Source organism: Gorilla gorilla, chromosome Y (genome assembly GCF_029281585.2).
Source record: "Gorilla gorilla gorilla isolate KB3781 chromosome Y, NHGRI_mGorGor1-v2.1_pri, whole genome shotgun sequence".
Taxonomy (NCBI): domain Eukaryota; kingdom Metazoa; phylum Chordata; class Mammalia; order Primates; family Hominidae; genus Gorilla; species Gorilla gorilla.
Window position 1 is genome coordinate 54,822,848 of NC_073248.2, and position 26,886 is coordinate 54,849,733.

The following is a 26,886-nucleotide window of genomic DNA, read 5'->3' on the forward strand; positions in this document are numbered from 1 at the left end:
TATAATATCTATGGTGAAATTTGATATCTTATGTACAGTATATAATATATATGTAGTGTACTTTCATATTTTATGTATAGTATATAATACATATTTGGTGATATTTGATATTTTATGTACAGTATATAATATATATTTGGTGAAATTTGATATTTTACATAAAGTATGTAATACATATTTGGTGAAATTTGATATTTTATGTACAGTATATAATATATATTTAGTGTTCTTTCAGACTTTATGTACAGTATAAAATACATATTTTGTGTAATTTGATATTTTATGTACAGTATATTATATATTTTTTGAATTTTGATATTTTATGTAGAGTATAAACTATATATTTGGTGAAATGTGATATTTCGTGTACAGTATATAATATATAAGTAGTGTACTTTCATATTTTATGTATAGTATATAATACATATTTGGTGAAATTTGATATTTTATGTACAGTATATAATATATATCTGGTGAAATTTGATATTTTATGTACCGTATGTAATATATATTTGTTGAAATTTATATTTTATGTACAGTATATAATGCATATTTAGTGTTCTTTCATAATTTATGTACAGTATATAATACATAGTTTGTGAAATTTCATATTTTATGTACAGTATATAATATATATTTAGTGTTCTTTCATACTTTCTGTACAGTATATAATACATATTTTGAGTAATTTTATATTTTATGTACAGTGTATTATATATTTTTTGAAGTTTGATATTTTATGTACAGTATATACTATATATTTGGTGAAATGTGGTATTTCGTGTACAGTATATAATATATATGTAGTGTACTGTCATATTTTATGTATAGTATATAATACATATTTGGTGAAATTTGATATTTTATGTACAGTATATAATATATATTTGGTGAAATTTGATATTTTATGTACAGTATGTAATATATATTTGTTGAAATTTATATTTTATGTACAGTATATAATATATATTTAGTGTTCTTTCATACTTTATGTACAGTATATAATACATAGTTTGTGAAATTTGATATTTTATGTATGTTATATAATATCTATGGTGAAATTTGATATCTTATGTACAGTATATAATATATATGTAGTGTACTTTCATATTTTATGTATAGTATATAATCCATATTTGGTGATATTTGATATTTTATGTACAGTATATAATATATATTTGGTGAAATTTGATATTTTACATAAAGTATGTGATACATATTTGTTGAAATTTGATATTTTATGTACAGTATATAATATATATTTAGTGTTCTTTCAGACTTTATGTACAGTATATAATACATATTTTGTGTAATTTGATATTTTCTGTACAGTATATTATATATTTTTGGAATTTTGATATTTTATGTAGAGTATAAACTATATATTTGGTGAAATGTGATATTTCGTGTACAGTATATAATATATAAGTAGTGTACTTTCATATTTTATGTATAGTATATAATACATATTTGGTGAAATTTGATATTTTATGTACAGTATATAATATATATCTGGTGAAATTTGATATTTTATGTACAGTATGTAATATATATTTGTTGAAATTTATATTTTATGTACAGTATATAATGCATATTTAGTGTTCTTTCATACTTTATGTACAGTATATAATACATAGTTTGTGAAATTTGATATTTTATGTACAGTATATAATATATATTTAGTGTTCTTTCATACTTTCTGTACAGTATATAATACATATTTTGTGTAATTTGATATTTTATGTACAGTATATTATATATTTTTTGAAGTTTGATATTTTATGTACAGTATAAACTATATATTTGGTGAAATGTGATATTTCATGTACAGTGTATAATATATATGTAGTGTACTTTCATGTTTTATGTATGGTATATAATACATATTTGGTGAAATTTTATATTTTATGTACAGTATATAATATATATTTGGTGAAATTTGATATTTTATGTACAGTATTTAATACATATTTGGTGAAATTTGATATTTTAGGTACAGTATATAATATATATTTAGTGTTCTTTCATACTTTATGTACAGTACATAATACATAGTTTGTGAAATTTGATATTTTATGTACAGTATATAATGTATATTTGGTGAAATTTGATATTAAACATACAGAATGTAATATATATTTGTTGAAATTTGATATTTTATTTACAGTATATAATATATATTTAGTGTTCTTTCATACTTTATGTACAGTATATAATACATATGTTGTGTAATTTGATATTTTATTTACAGTATATTATATATTTTTTGAAGTTTGATATTTTATGTACAGTATAAACTATATATTTTGTGAAATGTGATATTTCGTGTACAGTATATAATATATATGTAGTGTACTGTCATATTTTATGTATAGTATATAATAAATATTTGGTGAAATTTGATATTTTATGTACAGTATATAATATATATTTGGTGAAATTTGATATTTTATGTACAGTATGTAATATATATTTGTTGAAATTTATATTTTATGTACAGTATATAATATATATTTAGTGTTCTTTCATACTTTATGTACAGTATATAATACATAGTTTGTGAAATTTGATATTTTATGTATGTTATATAATATCTATGGTGAAATTTGATATCTTATGTACAGTATATAATATATATGTAGTGTACTTTCATATTTTATGTATAGTATATAATACATATTTGGTGATATTTGATATTTTATGTACAGTATATAATATATATTTGGTGAAATTTGATATTTTACATAAAGTATGTAATACATATTTGGTGAAATTTGATATTTTATGTACAGTATATAATATATATTTAGTGTTCTTTCAGACTTTATGTACAGTATATAATACATAATTTGTGTAATTTGATATTTTATGTACAGTATATTATATATTTTTTGAAGTTTGATATTTTATGTAGAGTATAAACTATATATTTTGTGAAATGTGATATTTCGTGTACAGTATATAATATATATGTAGCGTACTTTCATATTTTATGTATAGTATATAATACATATTTGGTTAAATTAGATATTTAATGTACAGTATATAATACATATTTAGTGTTCTTTCATACTTTATGTACAGTATATAATACATATTTTGTGTAATTTGATATTTTATGTACAGTGTATTTTATATTTTTTGAAGTTTGATATTTTATGTACAGTAAAAACTATGTATTTGGTGAACTGTGATATTTCGTGTACAGTATATAATATATATGTAGTGTACTGTCATATTTTATGTATAGTATATAATACATATTTGGTGAAGTTTGATATTTTGTGTACAGTATATAATATATATTTGGTGAAATTTGATATTTTATGTACAGTATGTAATATATATTTGGTGAAATTTGATATTTTATGTACAGTATATAATATATATATAGTGTTCTTTCATACTTTTTGTACAGAGTATAATACATATTTTGTGAAATTTCATATTTTATATACGTCATATAACATATATGGAGAAATTTGATATTTTCTATACAGTATATAATATACATGTAGTGTACTTTCATATTTCATGTATAGTATTTAATACATATTAGGTGAAATTTGATATTTTATGTACAGTATATAATATATATTTGTTGAAATTTGATATTTTACAGACAGTATGTAATATATATTGGGTGAAATTTCATATTTTTTGTACAGTATATAATATATATTTAGTGTTCTTTCATACTTTCTGTACAGTATATAATACATATTTTGTGTAATTTGATATTTTATGTACAGTATATTATATATTTTTTGAAGTTTGATATTTTATGTACAGTATAAACTATATATTTGGTGAAATGTGATATTTCATGTACAGTGTATAATATATATGTAGTGTACTTTCATGTTTTATGTATGGTATATAATACATATTTGGTGAAATTTTATATTTTATGTACAGTATATAATATATATTTGGTGAAATTTGATATTTTATGTACAGTATTTAATACATATTTGGTGAAATTTGATATTTTAGGTACAGTATATAATATATATTTAGTGTTCTTTCATACTTTATGTACAGTACATAATACATAGTTTGTGAAATTTGATATTTTATGTACAGTATATAATATATATTTGGTGAAATTTGATATTAAACATACAGAATGTAATATATATTTGTTGAAATTTGATATTTTATTTACAGTATATAATATATATTTAGTGTTCTTTCATACTTTATGTACAGTATATAATACATATGTTGTGTAATTTGATATTTTATTTACAGTATATTATATATTTTTTGAAGTTTGATATTTTATGTACAGTATAAACTATATATTTTGTGAAATGTGATATTTCGTGTACAGTATATAATATATATGTAGTGTACTGTCATATTTTATGTATAGTATATAATAAATATTTGGTGAAATTTGATATTTTATGTACAGTATATAATATATATTTGGTGAAATTTGATATTTTATGTACAGTATGTAATATATATTTGTTGAAATTTATATTTTATGTACAGTATATAATATATATTTAGTGTTCTTTCATACTTTATGTACAGTATATAATACATAGTTTGTGAAATTTGATATTTTATGTATGTTATATAATATCTATGGTGAAATTTGATATCTTATGTACAGTATATAATATATATGTAGTGTACTTTCATATTTTATGTATAGTATATAATACATATTTGGTGATATTTGATATTTTATGTACAGTATATAATATATATTTGGTGAAATTTGATATTTTACATAAAGTATGTAATACATATTTGGTGAAATTTGATATTTTATGTACAGTATATAATATATATTTAGTGTTCTTTCAGACTTTATGTACAGTATATAATACATATTTTGTGTAATTTGATATTTTATGTACAGTATATTATATATTTTTGGAATTTTGATATTTTATGTAGAGTATAAACTATATATTTGGTGAAATGTGATATTTCGTGTACAGTATATAATATATAAGTAGTGTACTTTCATATTTTATGTATAGTATATAATACATATTTGGTGAAATTTGATATTTTATGTACAGTATATAATATATATCTGGTGAAATTTGATATTTTATGTACCGTATGTAATATATATTTGTTGAAATTTATATTTTATGTACAGTATATAATGCATATTTAGTGTTCTTTCATAATTTATGTACAGTATATAATACATAGTTTGTGAAATTTGATATTTTATGTACAGTATATAATATATATTTAGTGTTCTTTCATACTTTCTGTACAGTATATAATACATATTTTGTGTAATTTTATATTTTATGTACAGTGTATTATATATTTTTTGAAGTTTGATATTTTATGTACAGTATATACTATATATTTGGTGAAATGTGATATTTCGTGTACAGTATATAATATATATGTAGTGTACTGTCATATTTTATGTATAGTATATAATACATATTTGGTGAAATTTGATATTTTATGTACAGTATATAATATATATTTGGTGAAATTTGATATTTTATGTACAGTATGTAATATATATTTGTTGAAATTTATATTTTATGTACAGTATATAATATATATTTAGTGTTCTTTCATACTTTATGTACAGTATATAATACATAGTTTGTGAAATTTGATATTTTATGTATGTTATATAATATCTATGGTGAAATTTGATATCTTATGTACAGTATATAATATATATGTAGTGTACTTTCATATTTTATGTATAGTATATAATACATATTTGGTGATATTTGATATTTTATGTACAGTATATAATATATATTTGGTGAAATTTGATATTTTACATAAAGTATGTAATACATATTTGGTGAAATTTGATATTTTATGTACAGTATATAATATATATTTAGTGTTCTTTCAGACTTTATGTACAGTATATAATACATATTTTGTGTAATTTGATATTTTCTGTACAGTATATTATATATTTTTGGAATTTTGATATTTTATGTAGAGTATAAACTATATATTTGGTGAAATGTGATATTTCGTGTACAGTATATAATATATAAGTAGTGTACTTTCATATTTTATGTATAGTATATAATACATATTTGGTGAAATTTGATATTTTATGTACAGTATATAATATATATCTGGTGAAATTTGATATTTTATGTACAGTATGTAATATATATTTGTTGAAATTTATATTTTATGTACAGTATATAATGCATATTTAGTGTTCTTTCATACTTTATGTACAGTATATAATACATAGTTTGTGAAATTTGATATTTTATGTACAGTATATAATATATATTTAGTGTTCTTTCATACTTTCTGTACAGTATATAATACATATTTTGTGTAATTTGATATTTTATGTACAGTATATTATATATTTTTTGAAGTTTGATATTTTATGTACAGTATAAACTATATATTTTGTGAAATGTGATATTTCGTGTACAGTATATAATATATATGTAGTGTACTTTCATATTTTATGTATAGTATATAATACATATTTGGATAAATTAGATATTTAATGTACAGTATATAATACATATTTAGTGTTCTTTCATACTTTATGTACAGTATATAATACATATTTTGTGTAATTTGATATTTTATGTACAGTATATTTTATATTTTTTGAAGTTTGGTATTTTATGTACAGTAAAAACTATGTATTTGGTGAACTGTGATATTTCGTGTACAGTATATAATATATATGTAGTGTACTGTCATATTTTATGTATAGTATATAATACATATTTGGTGAAGTTTGATATTTTATGTACTGTATATAATATATATTTAGTGTTCTTTCATACTTTATGTACAGTACATAATACATAGTTTGTGAAATTTGATATTTTATGTACAGTATATAATGTATATTTGGTGAAATTTGATATTAAACATACAGAATGTAATATATATTTGTTGAAATTTGATATTTTATTTACAGTATATAATATATATTTAGTGTTCTTTCATACTTTATGTACAGTATATAATACATATGTTGTGTAATTTGATATTTTATTTACAGTATATTATATATTTTTTGAAGTTTGATATTTTATGTACAGTATAAACTATATATTTTGTGAAATGTGATATTTCGTGTACAGTATATAATATATATGTAGTGTACTGTCATATTTTATGTATAGTATATAATAAATATTTGGTGAAATTTGATATTTTATGTACAGTATATAATATATATTTGGTGAAATTTGATATTTTATGTACAGTATGTAATATATATTTGTTGAAATTTATATTTTATGTACAGTATATAATATATATTTAGTGTTCTTTCATACTTTATGTACAGTATATAATACATAGTTTGTGAAATTTGATATTTTATGTATGTTATATAATATCTATGGTGAAATTTGATATCTTATGTACAGTATATAATATATATGTAGTGTACTTTCATATTTTATGTATAGTATATAATACATATTTGGTGATATTTGATATTTTATGTACAGTATATAATATATATTTGGTGAAATTTGATATTTTACATAAAGTATGTAATACATATTTGGTGAAATTTGATATTTTATGTACAGTATATAATATATATTTAGTGTTCTTTCAGACTTTATGTACAGTATATAATACATATTTTGTGTAATTTCATATTTTATGTACAGTATATTATATATTTTTTGAATTTTGATATTTTATGTACAGTATAAACTATATATTTGGTGAAATGTGATATTTCGTGTACAGTATATAATATATAAGTAGTGTACTTTCATATTTTATGTATAGTATATAATACATATTTGGTGAAATTTGATATTTTATGTACAGTATATAATATATATCTGGTGAAATTTGATATTTTATGTACCGTATGTAATATATATTTGTTGAAATTTATATTTTATGTACAGTATATAATGCATATTTAGTGTTCTTTCATAATTTATGTACAGTATATAATACATAGTTTGTGAAATTTGATATTTTATGTACAGTATATAATATATATTTAGTGTTCTTTCATACTTTCTGTACAGTATATAATACATATTTTGTGTAATTTTATATTTTATGTACAGTGTATTATATATTTTTTGAAGTTTGATATTTTATGTACAGTATATACTATATATTTGGTGAAATGTGATATTTCGTGTACAGTATATAATATATATGTAGTGTACTGTCATATTTTATGTATAGTATATAATACATATTTGGTGAAATTTGATATTTTATGTACAGTATATAATATATATTTGGTGAAATTTGATATTTTATGTACAGTATGTAATATATATTTGTTGAAATTTATATTTTATGTACAGTATATAATATATATTTAGTGTTCTTTCATACTTTATGTACAGTATATAATACATAGTTTGTGAAATTTGATATTTTATGTATGTTATATAATATCTATGGTGAAATTTGATATCTTATGTACAGTATATAATATATATGTAGTGTACTTTCATATTTTATGTATAGTATATAATACATATTTGGTGATATTTGATATTTTATGTATAGTATATAATATATATTTGGTGAAATTTGATATTTTACATAAAGTATGTAATACATATTTGGTGAAATTTGATATTTTATGTACAGTATATAATATATATTTAGTGTTCTTTCAGACTTTATGTACAGTATATAATACATATTTTGTGTAATTTGATATTTTCTGTACAGTATATTATATATTTTTGGAATTTTGATATTTTATGTAGAGTATAAACTATATATTTGGTGAAATGTGATATTTCGTGTACAGTATATAATATATAAGTAGTGTACTTTCATATTTTATGTATAGTATATAATACATATTTGGTGAAATTTGATATTTTATGTACAGTATATAATATATATCTGGTGAAATTTGATATTTTATGTACAGTATGTAATATATATTTGTTGAAATTTATATTTTATGTACAGTATATAATGCATATTTAGTGTTCTTTCATACTTTATGTACAGTATATAATACATAGTTTGTGAAATTTGATATTTTATGTACAGTATATAATATATATTTAGTGTTCTTTCATACTTTCTGTACAGTATATAATACATATTTTGTGTAATTTGATATTTTATGTACAGTATATTATATATTTTTTGAAGTTTGATATTTTATGTACAGTATAAACTATATATTTGGTGAAATGTGATATTTCATGTACAGTGTATAATATATATGTAGTGTACTTTCATGTTTTATGTATGGTATATAATACATATTTGGTGAAATTTTATATTTTATGTACAGTATATAATATATATTTGGTGAAATTTGATATTTTATGTACAGTATTTAATACATATTTGGTGAAATTTGATATTTTAGGTACAGTATATAATATATATTTAGTGTTCTTTCATACTTTATGTACAGTACATAATACATAGTTTGTGAAATTTGATATTTTATGTACAGTATATAATGTATATTTGGTGAAATTTGATATTAAACATACAGAATGTAATATATATTTGTTGAAATTTGATATTTTATTTACAGTATATAATATATATTTAGTGTTCTTTCATACTTTATGTACAGTATATAATACATATGTTGTGTAATTTGATATTTTATTTACAGTATATTATATATTTTTTGAAGTTTGATATTTTATGTACAGTATAAACTATATATTTTGTGAAATGTGATATTTCGTGTACAGTATATAATATATATGTAGTGTACTGTCATATTTTATGTATAGTATATAATAAATATTTGGTGAAATTTGATATTTTATGTACAGTATATAATATATATTTGGTGAAATTTGATATTTTATGTACAGTATGTAATATATATTTGTTGAAATTTATATTTTATGTACAGTATATAATATATATTTAGTGTTCTTTCATACTTTATGTACAGTATATAATACATAGTTTGTGAAATTTGATATTTTATGTATGTTATATAATATCTATGGTGAAATTTGATATCTTATGTACAGTATATAATATATATGTAGTGTACTTTCATATTTTATGTATAGTATATAATACATATTTGGTGATATTTGATATTTTATGTACAGTATATAATATATATTTGGTGAAATTTGATATTTTACATAAAGTATGTAATACATATTTGGTGAAATTTGATATTTTATGTACAGTATATAATATATATTTAGTGTTCTTTCAGACTTTATGTACAGTATATAATACATAATTTGTGTAATTTGATATTTTATGTACAGTATATTATATATTTTTTGAAGTTTGATATTTTATGTAGAGTATAAACTATATATTTTGTGAAATGTGATATTTCGTGTACAGTATATAATATATATGTAGCGTACTTTCATATTTTATGTATAGTATATAATACATATTTGGTTAAATTAGATATTTAATGTACAGTATATAATACATATTTAGTGTTCTTTCATACTTTATGTACAGTATATAATACATATTTTGTGTAATTTGATATTTTATGTACAGTGTATTTTATATTTTTTGAAGTTTGATATTTTATGTACAGTAAAAACTATGTATTTGGTGAACTGTGATATTTCGTGTACAGTATATAATATATATGTAGTGTACTGTCATATTTTATGTATAGTATATAATACATATTTGGTGAAGTTTGATATTTTGTGTACAGTATATAATATATATTTGGTGAAATTTGATATTTTATGTACAGTATGTAATATATATTTGGTGAAATTTGATATTTTATGTACAGTATATAATATATATATAGTGTTCTTTCATACTTTTTGTACAGAGTATAATACATATTTTGTGAAATTTCATATTTTATATACGTCATATAACATATATGGAGAAATTTGATATTTTCTATACAGTATATAATATACATGTAGTGTACTTTCATATTTCATGTATAGTATTTAATACATATTAGGTGAAATTTGATATTTTATGTACAGTATATAATATATATTTGTTGAAATTTGATATTTTACAGACAGTATGTAATATATATTGGGTGAAATTTCATATTTTTTGTACAGTATATAATATATATTTAGTGTTCTTTCATACTTTCTGTACAGTATATAATACATATTTTGTGTAATTTGATATTTTATGTACAGTATATTATATATTTTTTGAAGTTTGATATTTTATGTACAGTATAAACTATATATTTGGTGAAATGTGATATTTCATGTACAGTGTATAATATATATGTAGTGTACTTTCATGTTTTATGTATGGTATATAATACATATTTGGTGAAATTTTATATTTTATGTACAGTATATAATATATATTTGGTGAAATTTGATATTTTATGTACAGTATTTAATACATATTTGGTGAAATTTGATATTTTAGGTACAGTATATAATATATATTTAGTGTTCTTTCATACTTTATGTACAGTACATAATACATAGTTTGTGAAATTTGATATTTTATGTACAGTATATAATGTATATTTGGTGAAATTTGATATTAAACATACAGAATGTAATATATATTTGTTGAAATTTGATATTTTATTTACAGTATATAATATATATTTAGTGTTCTTTCATACTTTATGTACAGTATATAATACATATGTTGTGTAATTTGATATTTTATTTACAGTATATTATATATTTTTTGAAGTTTGATATTTTATGTACAGTATAAACTATATATTTTGTGAAATGTGATATTTCGTGTACAGTATATAATATATATGTAGTGTACTGTCATATTTTATGTATAGTATATAATAAATATTTGGTGAAATTTGATATTTTATGTACAGTATATAATATATATTTGGTGAAATTTGATATTTTATGTACAGTATGTAATATATATTTGTTGAAATTTATATTTTATGTACAGTATATAATATATATTTAGTGTTCTTTCATACTTTATGTACAGTATATAATACATAGTTTGTGAAATTTGATATTTTATGTATGTTATATAATATCTATGGTGAAATTTGATATCTTATGTACAGTATATAATATATATGTAGTGTACTTTCATATTTTATGTATAGTATATAATACATATTTGGTGATATTTGATATTTTATGTACAGTATATAATATATATTTGGTGAAATTTGATATTTTACATAAAGTATGTAATACATATTTGGTGAAATTTGATATTTTATGTACAGTATATAATATATATTTAGTGTTCTTTCAGACTTTATGTACAGTATATAATACATATTTTGTGTAATTTGATATTTTATGTACAGTATATTATATATTTTTGGAATTTTGATATTTTATGTAGAGTATAAACTATATATTTGGTGAAATGTGATATTTCGTGTACAGTATATAATATATAAGTAGTGTACTTTCATATTTTATGTATAGTATATAATACATATTTGGTGAAATTTGATATTTTATGTACAGTATATAATATATATCTGGTGAAATTTGATATTTTATGTACCGTATGTAATATATATTTGTTGAAATTTATATTTTATGTACAGTATATAATGCATATTTAGTGTTCTTTCATAATTTATGTACAGTATATAATACATAGTTTGTGAAATTTGATATTTTATGTACAGTATATAATATATATTTAGTGTTCTTTCATACTTTCTGTACAGTATATAATACATATTTTGTGTAATTTTATATTTTATGTACAGTGTATTATATATTTTTTGAAGTTTGATATTTTATGTACAGTATATACTATATATTTGGTGAAATGTGATATTTCGTGTACAGTATATAATATATATGTAGTGTACTGTCATATTTTATGTATAGTATATAATACATATTTGGTGAAATTTGATATTTTATGTACAGTATATAATATATATTTGGTGAAATTTGATATTTTATGTACAGTATGTAATATATATTTGTTGAAATTTATATTTTATGTACAGTATATATTATATATTTAGTGTTCTTTCATACTTTATGTACAGTATATAATACATAGTTTGTGAAATTTGATATTTTATGTATGTTATATAATATCTATGGTGAAATTTGATATCTTATGTACAGTATATAATATATATGTAGTGTACTTTCATATTTTATGTATACTATATAATACATATTTGGTGATATTTGATATTTTATGTACAGTATATAATATATATTTGGTGAAATTTGATATTTTACATAAAGTATGTAATACATATTTGGTGAAATTTGATATTTTATGTACAGTATATAATATATATTTAGTGTTCTTTCAGACTTTATGTACAGTATATAATACATATTTTGTGTAATTTGATATTTTCTGTACAGTATATTATATATTTTTGGAATTTTGATATTTTATGTAGAGTATAAACTATATATTTGGTGAAATGTGATATTTCGTGTACAGTATATAATATATAAGTAGTGTACTTTCATATTTTATGTATAGTATATAATACATATTTGGTGAAATTTGATATTTTATGTACAGTATATAATATATATCTGGTGAAATTTGATATTTTATGTACAGTATGTAATATATATTTGTTGAAATTTATATATTATGTACAGTATAAAATGCATATTTAGTGTTCTTTCATACTTTATGTACAGTATATAATACATAGTTTGTGAAATTTGATATTTTATGTACAGTATATAATATATATTTAGTGTTCTTTCATACTTTCTGTACAGTATATAATACATATTTTGTGTAATTTGATATTTTATGTACAGTATATTATATATTTTTTGAAGTTTGATATTTTATGTACAGTATAAACTATATATTTTGTGAAATGTGATATTTCGTGTACAGTATATAATATATATGTAGTGTACTTTCATATTTTATGTATAGTATATAATACATATTTGGATAAATTAGATATTTAATGTACAGTATATAATACATATTTAGTGTTCTTTCATACTTTATGTACAGTATATAATACATATTTTGTGTAATTTGATATTTTATGTACAGTATATTTTATATTTTTTGAAGTTTGGTATTTTATGTACAGTAAAAACTATGTATTTGGTGAACTGTGATATTTCGTGTACAGTATATAATATATATGTAGTGTACTGTCATATTTTATGTATAGTATATAATACATATTTGGTGAAGTTTGATATTTTATGTACTGTATATAATATATATTTAGTGTTCTTTCATACTTTATGTACAGTACATAATACATAGTTTGTGAAATTTGATATTTTATGTACAGTATATAATGTATATTTGGTGAAATTTGATATTAAACATACAGAATGTAATATATATTTGTTGAAATTTGATATTTTATTTACAGTATATAATATATATTTAGTGTTCTTTCATACTTTATGTACAGTATATAATACATATGTTGTGTAATTTGATATTTTATTTACAGTATATTATATATTTTTTGAAGTTTGATATTTTATGTACAGTATAAACTATATATTTTGTGAAATGTGATATTTCGTGTACAGTATATAATATATATGTAGTGTACTGTCATATTTTATGTATAGTATATAATAAATATTTGGTGAAATTTGATATTTTATGTACAGTATATAATATATATTTGGTGAAATTTGATATTTTATGTACAGTATGTAATATATATTTGTTGAAATTTATATTTTATGTACAGTATATAATATATATTTAGTGTTCTTTCATACTTTATGTACAGTATATAATACATAGTTTGTGAAATTTGATATTTTATGTATGTTATATAATATCTATGGTGAAATTTGATATCTTATGTACAGTATATAATATATATGTAGTGTACTTTCATATTTTATGTATAGTATATAATACATATTTGGTGATATTTGATATTTTATGTACAGTATATAATATATATTTGGTGAAATTTGATATTTTACATAAAGTATGTAATACATATTTGGTGAAATTTGATATTTTATGTACAGTATATAATATATATTTAGTGTTCTTTCAGACTTTATGTACAGTATATAATACATATTTTGTGTAATTTCATATTTTATGTACAGTATATTATATATTTTTTGAATTTTGATATTTTATGTACAGTATAAACTATATATTTGGGGAAATGTGATATTTCGTGTACAGTATATAATATATAAGTAGTGTACTTTCATATTTTATGTATAGTATATAATACATATTTGGTGAAATTTGATATTTTATGTACAGTATATAATATATATCTGGTGAAATTTGATATTTTATGTACCGTATGTAATATATATTTGTTGAAATTTATATTTTATGTACAGTATATAATGCATATTTAGTGTTCTTTCATAATTTATGTACAGTATATAATACATAGTTTGTGAAATTTGATATTTTATGTACAGTATATAATATATATTTAGTGTTCTTTCATACTTTCTGTACAGTATATAATACATATTTTGTGTAATTTTATATTTTATGTACAGTGTATTATATATTTTTTGAAGTTTGATATTTTATGTACAGTATATACTATATATTTGGTGAAATGTGATATTTCGTGTACAGTGTATAATATATATGTAGTGTACTGTCATATTTTATGTATAGTATATAATACATATTTGGTGAAATTTGATATTTTATGTACAGTTTATAATATATATTTGGTGAAATTTGATATTTTACGTACAGTATGTAATATATATTTGTTGAAATTTATATTTTATGTACAGTATATAATATATATTTAGTGTTCTTTCATACTTTATGTACAGTATATAATACATAGTTTGTGAAATTTGATATTTTATGTATGTTATATAATATCTATGGTGAAATTTGATATCTTATGTACAGTATATAATATATATGTAGTGTACTTTCATATTTTATGTATAGTATATAATACATATTTGGTGATATTTGATATTTTATGTACAGTATATAATATATATTTGGTGAAATTTGATATTTTACATAAAGTATGTAATACATATTTGGTGAAATTTGATATTTTATGTACAGTATATAATATATATTTAGTGTTCTTTCAGACTTTATGTACAGTATATAATACATATTTTGTGTAATTTGATATTTTCTGTACAGTATATTATATATTTTTGGAATTTTGATATTTTATGTAGAGTATAAACTATATATTTGGTGAAATGTGATATTTCGTGTACAGTATATAATATATAAGTAGTGTACTTTCATATTTTATGTATAGTATATAATACATATTTGGTGAAATTTGATATTTTATGTACAGTATATAATATATATCTGGTGAAATTTGATATTTTATGTACAGTATGTAATATATATTTGTTGAAATTTATATTTTATGTACAGTATATAATGCATATTTAGTGTTCTTTCATACTTTATGTACAGTATATAATACATAGTTTGTGAAATTTGATATTTTATGTACAGTATATAATATATATTTAGTGTTCTTTCATACTTTCTGTACAGTATATAATACATATTTTGTGTAATTTGATATTTTATGTACAGTATATTATATATTTTTTGAAGTTTGATATTTTATGTACAGTATAAACTATATATTTTGTGAAATGTGATATTTCGTGTACAGTATATAATATATATGTAGTGTACTTTCATATTTTATGTATAGTATATAATACATATTTGGTTAAATTAGATATTTAATGTACAGTATATAATACATATTTAGTGTTCTTTCATACTTTATGTACAGTATATAATACATATTTTGTGTAATTTGATATTTTATGTACAGTATATTTTATATTTTTTGAAGTTTGGTATTTTATGTACAGTAAAAACTATGTATTTGGTGAACTGTGATATTTCGTGTACAGTATATAATATATATGTAGTGTACTGTCATATTTTATGTATAGTATATAATACATATTTGGTGAAGTTTGATATTTTATGTACAGTATATAATATATATTTAGTGTTCTTTCATACTTTATGTACAGTACATAATACATAGTTTGTGAAATTTGATATTTTATGTACAGTATATAATGTATATTTGGTGAAATTTGATATTAAACATGCAGAATGTAATATATATTTGTTGAAATTTGATATTTTATTTACAGTATATAATATATATTTAGTGTTCTTTCATACTTTATGTACAGTATATAATACATATGTTGTGTAATTTTATATTTTATGTACAGTGTATTATATATTTCTTGAAGTTTGATATTTTACGTACAGTATATACTATATATTTTGTGAAATGTGATATTTCGTGTACAGTATATAATATATATGTAGTGTACTGTCATATTTTATGTATAGTACATAATACATATTTGGTGAAATTTGATATTTTATGTACAGTATATAATATATATTTGGTGAAATTTGATATTTTATGTACAGTATGTAATATATATTTGTTGAAATTTATATTTTATGTACAGTATATAATATATATTTAGTGCTCTTTCATACTTTATGTACAGTATATAATACATAGTTTGTGAAATTTGATATTTTATGTATGTTATATAATATCTATGGTGAAATTTGATATCTTATGTACAGTATATAATATATATGTAGTGTACTTTCATATTTTATGTATAGTATATAATACATATTTGGTGATATTTGATATTTTATGTACAGTATATAATATATATTTGGTGAAATTTGATATTTTACATAAAGTATGTAATACATATTTGGTGAAATTTGATATTTTATGTACAGTATATAATATATATTTAGTGTTCTTTCAGACTTTATGTACAGTATATAATACATATTTTGTGTAATTTGATATTTTATGTACAGTATATTATATATTTTTTGAATTTTGATATTTTATGTACAGTATAAACTATATATTTGGTGAAATGTGATATTTCGTGTACAGTATATAATATATAAGTAGTGTACTTTCATATTTTATGTATAGTATATAATACATATTTGGTGAAATTTGATATTTTATGTACAGTATATAATATATATCTGGTGAAATTTGATATTTTATGTACAGTATGTAATATATATTTGTTGAAATTTATATTTTATGTACAGTATATAATGCATATTTAGTGTTCTTTCATAATTTATGTACAGTATATAATACATAGTTTGTGAAATTTGATATTTTTTGTACAGTATATAATATATATTTAGTGTTCTTTCATACTTTCTGTACAGCATATAATACATATTTTGTGTAATTTGATATTTTATGTACAGTATATTATATATTTTTTGAAGTTTGATATTTTATGTACAGTATAAACTATATATTTGGTGAAATGTGATATTTCGTGTACATTATATAATATATATGTAGTGTACTTTCATATTTTATGTATAGTATATAATACATATTTGGTTAAATTAGATATTTAATGTACAGTATATAATACATATTTAGTGTTCTTTCATACTTTATGTACAGTATATAATACATATTTTGTGTAATTTGATATTTTATGTACAGTATATTTTATATTTTTTGAAGTTTGATATTTTATGTACAGTAAAAACTATGTATTTGGTGAACTGTGATATTTCGTGTACATTATATAATATATATGTAGTGTACTGTCATATTTTATGTATAGTATATAATACATATTTGGTGAAGTTTGATATTTTGTGTACAGTATATAATATATATTTGGTGAAATTTGATATTTTATGTACAGTATGTAATATATATTTGGTGAAATTTGATATTTTATGTACAGTATATAATATATATATAGTGTTCTTTCATACTTTTTGTACAGAGTATAATACATATTTTGTGAAATTTCATATTTTATATACGTCATATAACATATATGGAGAAATTTGATATTTTATATACAGTATATAATATACATGTAGTGTACTTTCATATTTCATGTATAGTATTTAATACATATTAGGTGAAATTTGATATTTTATGTACAGTATATAATATATATTTGGTGAAATTTGATATTTTACAGACAGTATGTAATATATATTTGGTGAAATTTGATATTTTTTGTACAGTATATAATATATATTTAGTGTTCTTTCATACTTTCTGTACAGTATATAATACATATTTTGTGTAATTTGATATTTTATGTACAGTATATTATATATTTTTTGAAGTTTGATATTTTATGTACAGTATAAACTATATATTTGGTGAAATGTGATATTTCATGTACAGTGTATAATATATATGTAGTGTACTTTCATGTTTTATGTATAGTATATAATACATATTTGGTGAAATTTTATATTTTATGTACAGTATATAATATATATTTGGTGAAATTTGATATTTTATGTACAGTATTTAATACATATTTGGTGAAATTTGATATTTTATGTACAGTATATAATATATATTTAGTGTTCTTTCATACTTTATGTACAGTACATAATACATAGTTTGTGAAATTTGATATTTTATGTACACTATATAATGTATATTTGGTGAAATTTGATATTAAACATACAGAATGTAATATATATTTGTTGAAATTTGATATTTTATTTACAGTATATAATATATATTTAGTGTTCTTTCATACTTTATGTACAGTATATAATACATATGTTGTGTAATTTGATATTTTATGTACAGTATATTATTTATTTTTTGAAGTTTGATATTTTATGTACAGTATAAACTATATATTTTGTGAACTGTGATATTTCGTGTACAGTATATAATATATATGTAGTGTACTGTCATATTTTATGTATAGTATATAATAAATATTTGGTGAAATTTGATATTTTATGTACAGTATATAATATATATTTGGTGAAATTTGAGATTTTATGTACAGTATGTAATATATATTTGTTGAAATTTATATTTTATGTACAGTATATAATATATATTTAGTGTTCTTTCATACTTTATGTACAGTATATAATACATAGTTTGTGAAATTTGATATTTTATGTATGTTATATAATATCTATGGTGAAATTTGATATCTTATGTACAGTATATAATATATATGTAGTGTACTTTCATATTTTATGTATAGTATATAATACATATTTGGTGATATTTGATATTTTATGTACAGTATATAATATATATTTGGTGAAATTTGATATTTTACATAAAGTATGTAATACATATTTGGTGAAATTTGATATTTTATGTACAGTATATAATATATATTTAGTGTTCTTTCAGACTTTATGTACAGTATATAATACATATTTTGTGTAATTTGATATTTTATGTACAGTATATTATATATTTTTTGAATTTTGATATTTTATGTACAGTATAAACTATATATTTGGTGAAATGTGATATTTTGTGTACAGTATATAATATATAAGTAGTGTACTTTCATATTTTATGTATAGTATATAATACATATTTGGTGAAATTTGATATTTTATGTACAGTATATAATATATATCTGGTGAAATTTGATATTTTATGTACAGTATGTAATATATATTTGTTGAAATTTATATTTTATGTACAGTATATAATGCATATTTAGTGTTCTTTCATAATTTATGTACAGTATATAATACATAGTTTGTGAAATTTGATATTTTTTGTACAGTATATAATATATATTTAGTGTTCTTTCATACTTTCTGTACAGCATATAATACATATTTTGTGTAATTTGATATTTTATGTACAGTATATTATATATTTTTTGAAGTTTGATATTTTATGTACAGTATAAACTATATATTTGGTGAAATGTGATATTTCGTGTACATTATATAATATATATGTAGTGTACTTTCATATTTTATGTATAGTATATAATACATATTTGGTTAAATTAGATATTTAATGTACAGTATATAATACATATTTAGTGTTCTTTCATACTTTATGTACAGTATATAATACATATTTTGTGTAATTTGATATTTTATGTACAGTATATTTTATATTTTTTGAAGTTTGATATTTTATGTACAGTAAAAACTATGTATTTGGTGAACTGTGATATTTCGTGTACATTATATAATATATATGTAGTGTACTGTCATATTTTATGTATAGTATATAATACATATTTGGTGAAGTTTGATATTTTGTGTACAGTATATAATATATATTTGGTGAAATTTGATATTTTATGTACAGTATGTAATATATATTTGGTGAAATTTGATATTTTATGTACAGTATATAATATATATATAGTGTTCTTTCATACTTTTTGTACAGAGTATAATACATATTTTGTGAAATTTCATATTTTATATACGTCATATAACATATATGGAGAAATTTGATATTTTATATACAGTATATAATATACATGTAGTGTACTTTCATATTTCATGTATAGTATTTAATACATATTAGGTGAAATTTGATATTTTATGTAAAGTATATAATATATATTTGGTGAAATTTGATATTTTACAGACAGTATGTAATATATATTTGTTGAAATTTGATATTTTTTGTACAGTATATAATATATATTTAGTGTTCTTTCATACTTTCTGTACAGTATATAATACATATTTTGTGTAATTTGATATTTTATGTACAGTATATTATATATTTTTTGAAGTTTGATATTTTATGTACAGTATAAACTATATATTTGGTGAAATGTGATATTTCATGTACAGTGTATAATATATATGTAGTGTACTTTCATGTTTTATGTATAGTATATAATACATATTTGGTGAAATTTTATATTTTATGTACAGTATATAATATATATTTGGTGAAATTTGATATTTTATGTACAGTATTTAATACATATTTGGTGAAATTTGATATTTTATGTACAGTATATAATATATATTTAGTGTTCTTTCATACTTTATGTACAGTACATAATACATAGTTTGTGAAATTTGATATTTTATGTACAGTATATAATGTATATTTGGTGAAATTTGATATTAAACATACAGAATGTAATATATATTTGTTGAAATTTGATATTTTATTTACAGTATATAATATATATTTAGTGTTCTTTCATACTTTATGTACAGTATATAATACATATGTTGTGTAATTTTATATTTTATGTACAGTGTATTATATATTTCTTGAAGTTTGATATTTTATGTACAGTATATACTATATATTTGTTGAAATGTGATATTTCGTGTACAGTATATAATATATATGTAGTGTACTGTCATATTTTATGTACAGTATATAATACATATTTGGTGAAATTTGATATTTTATGTACAGTATATAATATATATTTGGTGAAATTTGATATTTTATGTACAGTATGTAATATATATTTGTTGAAATTTATATTTTATGTACAGTATATAATATATATTTAGTGTTCTTTCATACGTTATGTACCGTATATAATACATAGTTTGTGAAATTTGATATTTTATGTATGTTATATAATATCTATGGTGAAATTTGATATCTTATGTACAGTATATAATATATATGTAGTGTACTTTCATATTTTATGTATAGTATATAATACATATTTGGTGATATTTGATATTTTATGTACAGTATATAATATATATTTGGTGAAATTTGATATTTTACATAAAGTATGTAATACATATTTGGTGAAATTTGATATTTTATGTACAGTATATAATATATATTTAGTGTTCTTTCATACTTTCTGTACAGTATATAATACATATTTTGTGTAATTTTATATTTTATGTACAGTGTATTATATATTTTTTGAAGTTTGATATTTTATGTACAGTATATACTATATATTTGGTGAAATGTGATATTTCGTGTACAGTATATAATATATATGTAGTGTACTGTCATATTTTATGTATAGTATATAATACATATTTGGTGAAATTTGATATTTTATGTACAGTATATAATATATATTTGGTGAAATTTGATATTTTATGTACAGTATGTAACATATATTTGTTGAAATTTATATTTTATGTACAGTATATAATATATATTTAGTGTTCTTTCATACTATATGTACAGTATATAATACATAGTTTGTGAAATTTGATATTTTATGTATGTTATATAATATCTATGGTGAAATTTGATATCTTATGTACTGTATATAATATATATGTAGTGTACTTTCATATTTTTTGTATAGTATATAATACATGTTTAGTGAAATTTGATATTTTATGTACAGTATATAATATATATTTGGTGAAATTTGATATTTTACATACAGTAAGTAACATATATTTGGTGAAATTTGATATTTTATGTACAGTATATAATATATATTTAGTGTTATTTCATACTTTATGTACAGTATATAATACATATTTTGTGTAATTTGATATTTTATGTACCGTGTATTATATATTTTTGGAAGTTTGATATTTTATGTACAGTATAAACTATATATTTGGTGAAATGTGATATTTCGTGTTCAGTATATAATATATATGTAGTGTACTGTCATATTTTATGTATAGTATATAATATATATTTGGTGAAATTTGATATTTTATGTACAGTATATAATATATATTTGGTGAAATTTGATATTTTACATACAGTATGTAATACATATTTGGTGAAATTTGATATTTTATGTACAGTATATAATAAATATTTAGTGTTATTTCATACTTTATGTACACTATATAATACCTATTTTGTGAAATTTGATATTTTATATGCGTTATATATTATATGTGGTGAAATTTGATATTTTATGTATAGTATATAATACATATTTGGTGAAATTTGATATTTTATGTACAGTATGTAATATATATTTGGTGAAATTTGATGTTTTATGTACAGTATATAATATATATTTAGTGTTCTTTCATACTTTTTGTACAGTATATAATAAATATTTTGTGAAATTTCATATTTTATATACTTCATAAAACATATATGGAGAAATTTGATATTTTATATACAGTATATAAGATATATGTACTGTACTTTCATATTTTATGTATAGTATTTAATACATATTAGGTGAAATTTGATATTTTATGTACAGTATATAATATATATTTGGTGAAATTTGATATTTTATCTACAGTATATAAAATACATTTAGTGTTCTTTCATACTTTATGTACAGCATATAATACATATTTTGTGTAATTTGATATTTTATGTACAGTATATTATATATTTTTTGAAGTTTGATATTTTATGTACAGTATAAACTATGTATTTGGTGAACTGTGATATTTCGTGTACAGTATATAATATATATGTAGTGTACTGTCATATTTTATGTATAGTATATAATACATATTTGGTGAAATTTGTTATTTTGTGTACAGTATATAATATATATTTGGTGAAATTTGATATTTTATGTACAGTATGTAATATATATTTGGTGAAATTTGATGTTTTATGTACAGTATATAATATATATTTAGTGTTCTTTCATACTTTTTGAACAGTATATAATACATATTTTGTGAAATTTCATATTTTATATACTTCATAAAACATATATGGAGAAATTTGATATTTTATATACAGTATATAAGATATATGTACTGTACTTTCATCTTTTATGTATAGTATTTAATACATATTAGATGAAATTTGATATTTTATGTACAGTATATAATATATATTTGGTGAAATTTGATATTTTATCTACAGTATATAAAATATATTTAGTGTTCTTTCATACTTTATGTACAGCATATAATATATATTTTGTGTAATTTGATATTTTATGTACAGTATATTATATATTTTTTGAAGTTTGATATTTTATATACAGTATAAACTATGTATTTGGTGAACTGTGATATTTCGTGTACAGTATATAATATATATGTAGTGTACTGTCATATTTTATGTATAGTATATAATACATATTTGGTGAAATTTGTTATTTTGTGTACAGTATATAATATATACTTGGAGAAATTTGATATTTTATGTACAGTATGTAATATATATTTGGTGAAATTTGATGTTTTATGTACAGTATATAATATATATTTAGTGTTCTTTCATACTTTTTGTACAGTATATAATACATATTTTGTGAAATTTCATATTTTATATACCTCATAATACATATATGGAGAAAATTGATATTTTATATACAGTATATAAGATATATGTACTGTACTTTCATATTTTATGTATAGTATTTAATACATATTAGGTGAAATTTGATATTTTATGTACAGTATATAATATATATTTGGTGAAATTTGATATTTTACAGACAGAATGTAATATATATTTGGTGAAATTTGATATTTTATGTACAGTATATAATATATATTTAGTATTTTTTCATACTTTATGTACAGTATATAAAACATATTTTGTGTAATTTGATATTTTATGTACAGTATATTATATATTTTTTGAAGTTTGATATTTTATGTACAGTATAAACTATATATTTCGTGAAATGTGATATTTCGTGTGCAGTATATAATATATATGTAGTGAATTGTCATTTTTTATGTACAGTATTTAATACATATTTGGTGAAATTTGATATTTTATGTACAGTATATAATATATATTTGGTGAAATTTGATATTTTATGTACAGTCTGTAATATATATTTGGTAAAATTCGATATTTTATTTACAGCATATAATATATATTTAGTGTTCTTTCATACTTTATGTACAATATATAATATATAGTTTGTGAAATTTGATATTATATGTACGTTATATAATATATATGGTGAAATTTGATATTTTATGTACACTATATAATATATATTTGGTGAAATTTGATATTTTACATACAGTATATAATATATATTTGGTGAAATTTGATATTTTATGTACAGTATATAATATATATTTAGTGTTCTTTCATACGTTCTGTACAGTATATAATACATATTTTGTATAATTTGATATTTTATGTACAGAATATTATATATTTTTTGAAGTTTGATATTTTATGTACAGTATAAACTATATATTTCATTAAATGTGATATTTCGTGTACAGTACATAATATATATGTAGTGTAATGTCGTATTTTATGTATAGTATATAATACATATTTGGTGAAATTTGATACTTTATGTACAGTATATAATATATATTTGGTGAAATTAGATATTTTAAGTACAGTATATAATATATATTTGCTGAAATTTGATATTTTATGTACAGTATATAATATATATTTAGTGTTCTTTCATACTTTCTGTACAGTATATAATATATATTTTGTGTAATTTGATATTTTATATACAGTATATTATATATTTTTTGAAGTTTGATATTTTATGTACAGTATAAACTATATATTTGGTGAAATGTGATATTTCATGTACAGTATATAATATATATGTAGTGTACTTTCATATTTTATGTATAATATATAATACATATTTGGTGAAATTTTATATTTTATGAACAGCATATAATATATATTTGGTGAAGTTTGATATTTTATGTACATTATGTAATATATATTTGGTGAAATTTGATACTATGTGCACAGTATTTAATATATATTTGGTGAAATTTGATATTTTATGTACAGTATATAATATATATTTGGTGAAATTTCCTATTTTATCTACAGTATGTAATATATATTTGGTGAAATTTGATATTTTATGTACAGTATATAATATACATTTAGTGTGCTTTCATACTTAATGTACAGTATATAATATATATTTTCTGAAATTTGATATTTTATGTATGTTACATAATATATGCGGTGAAATTTGATATTTTATGTACAGTATATAATATATATGTAGTGTACTTTCATATTTTATGTATAGTATATAATACATATTTGGTGAAATTTGATATTTTATGTACAGTATATAATATATATTTGGTGAAATTTGATATTTTACAGACAGTATGTAATATATATTTGGTGAAATTTGATATTTTATGTACAGTATATAATATATATTTAGTGTTCTTTCATACTTTATGTACAGTATATAATACATATTTTGTGTAATTTGATATTTTATGTACAGTATATTATATACTTTTTGAAGTTTGATATTTTATGTACAGTATAAACTATATATTTGGTGAAATGTG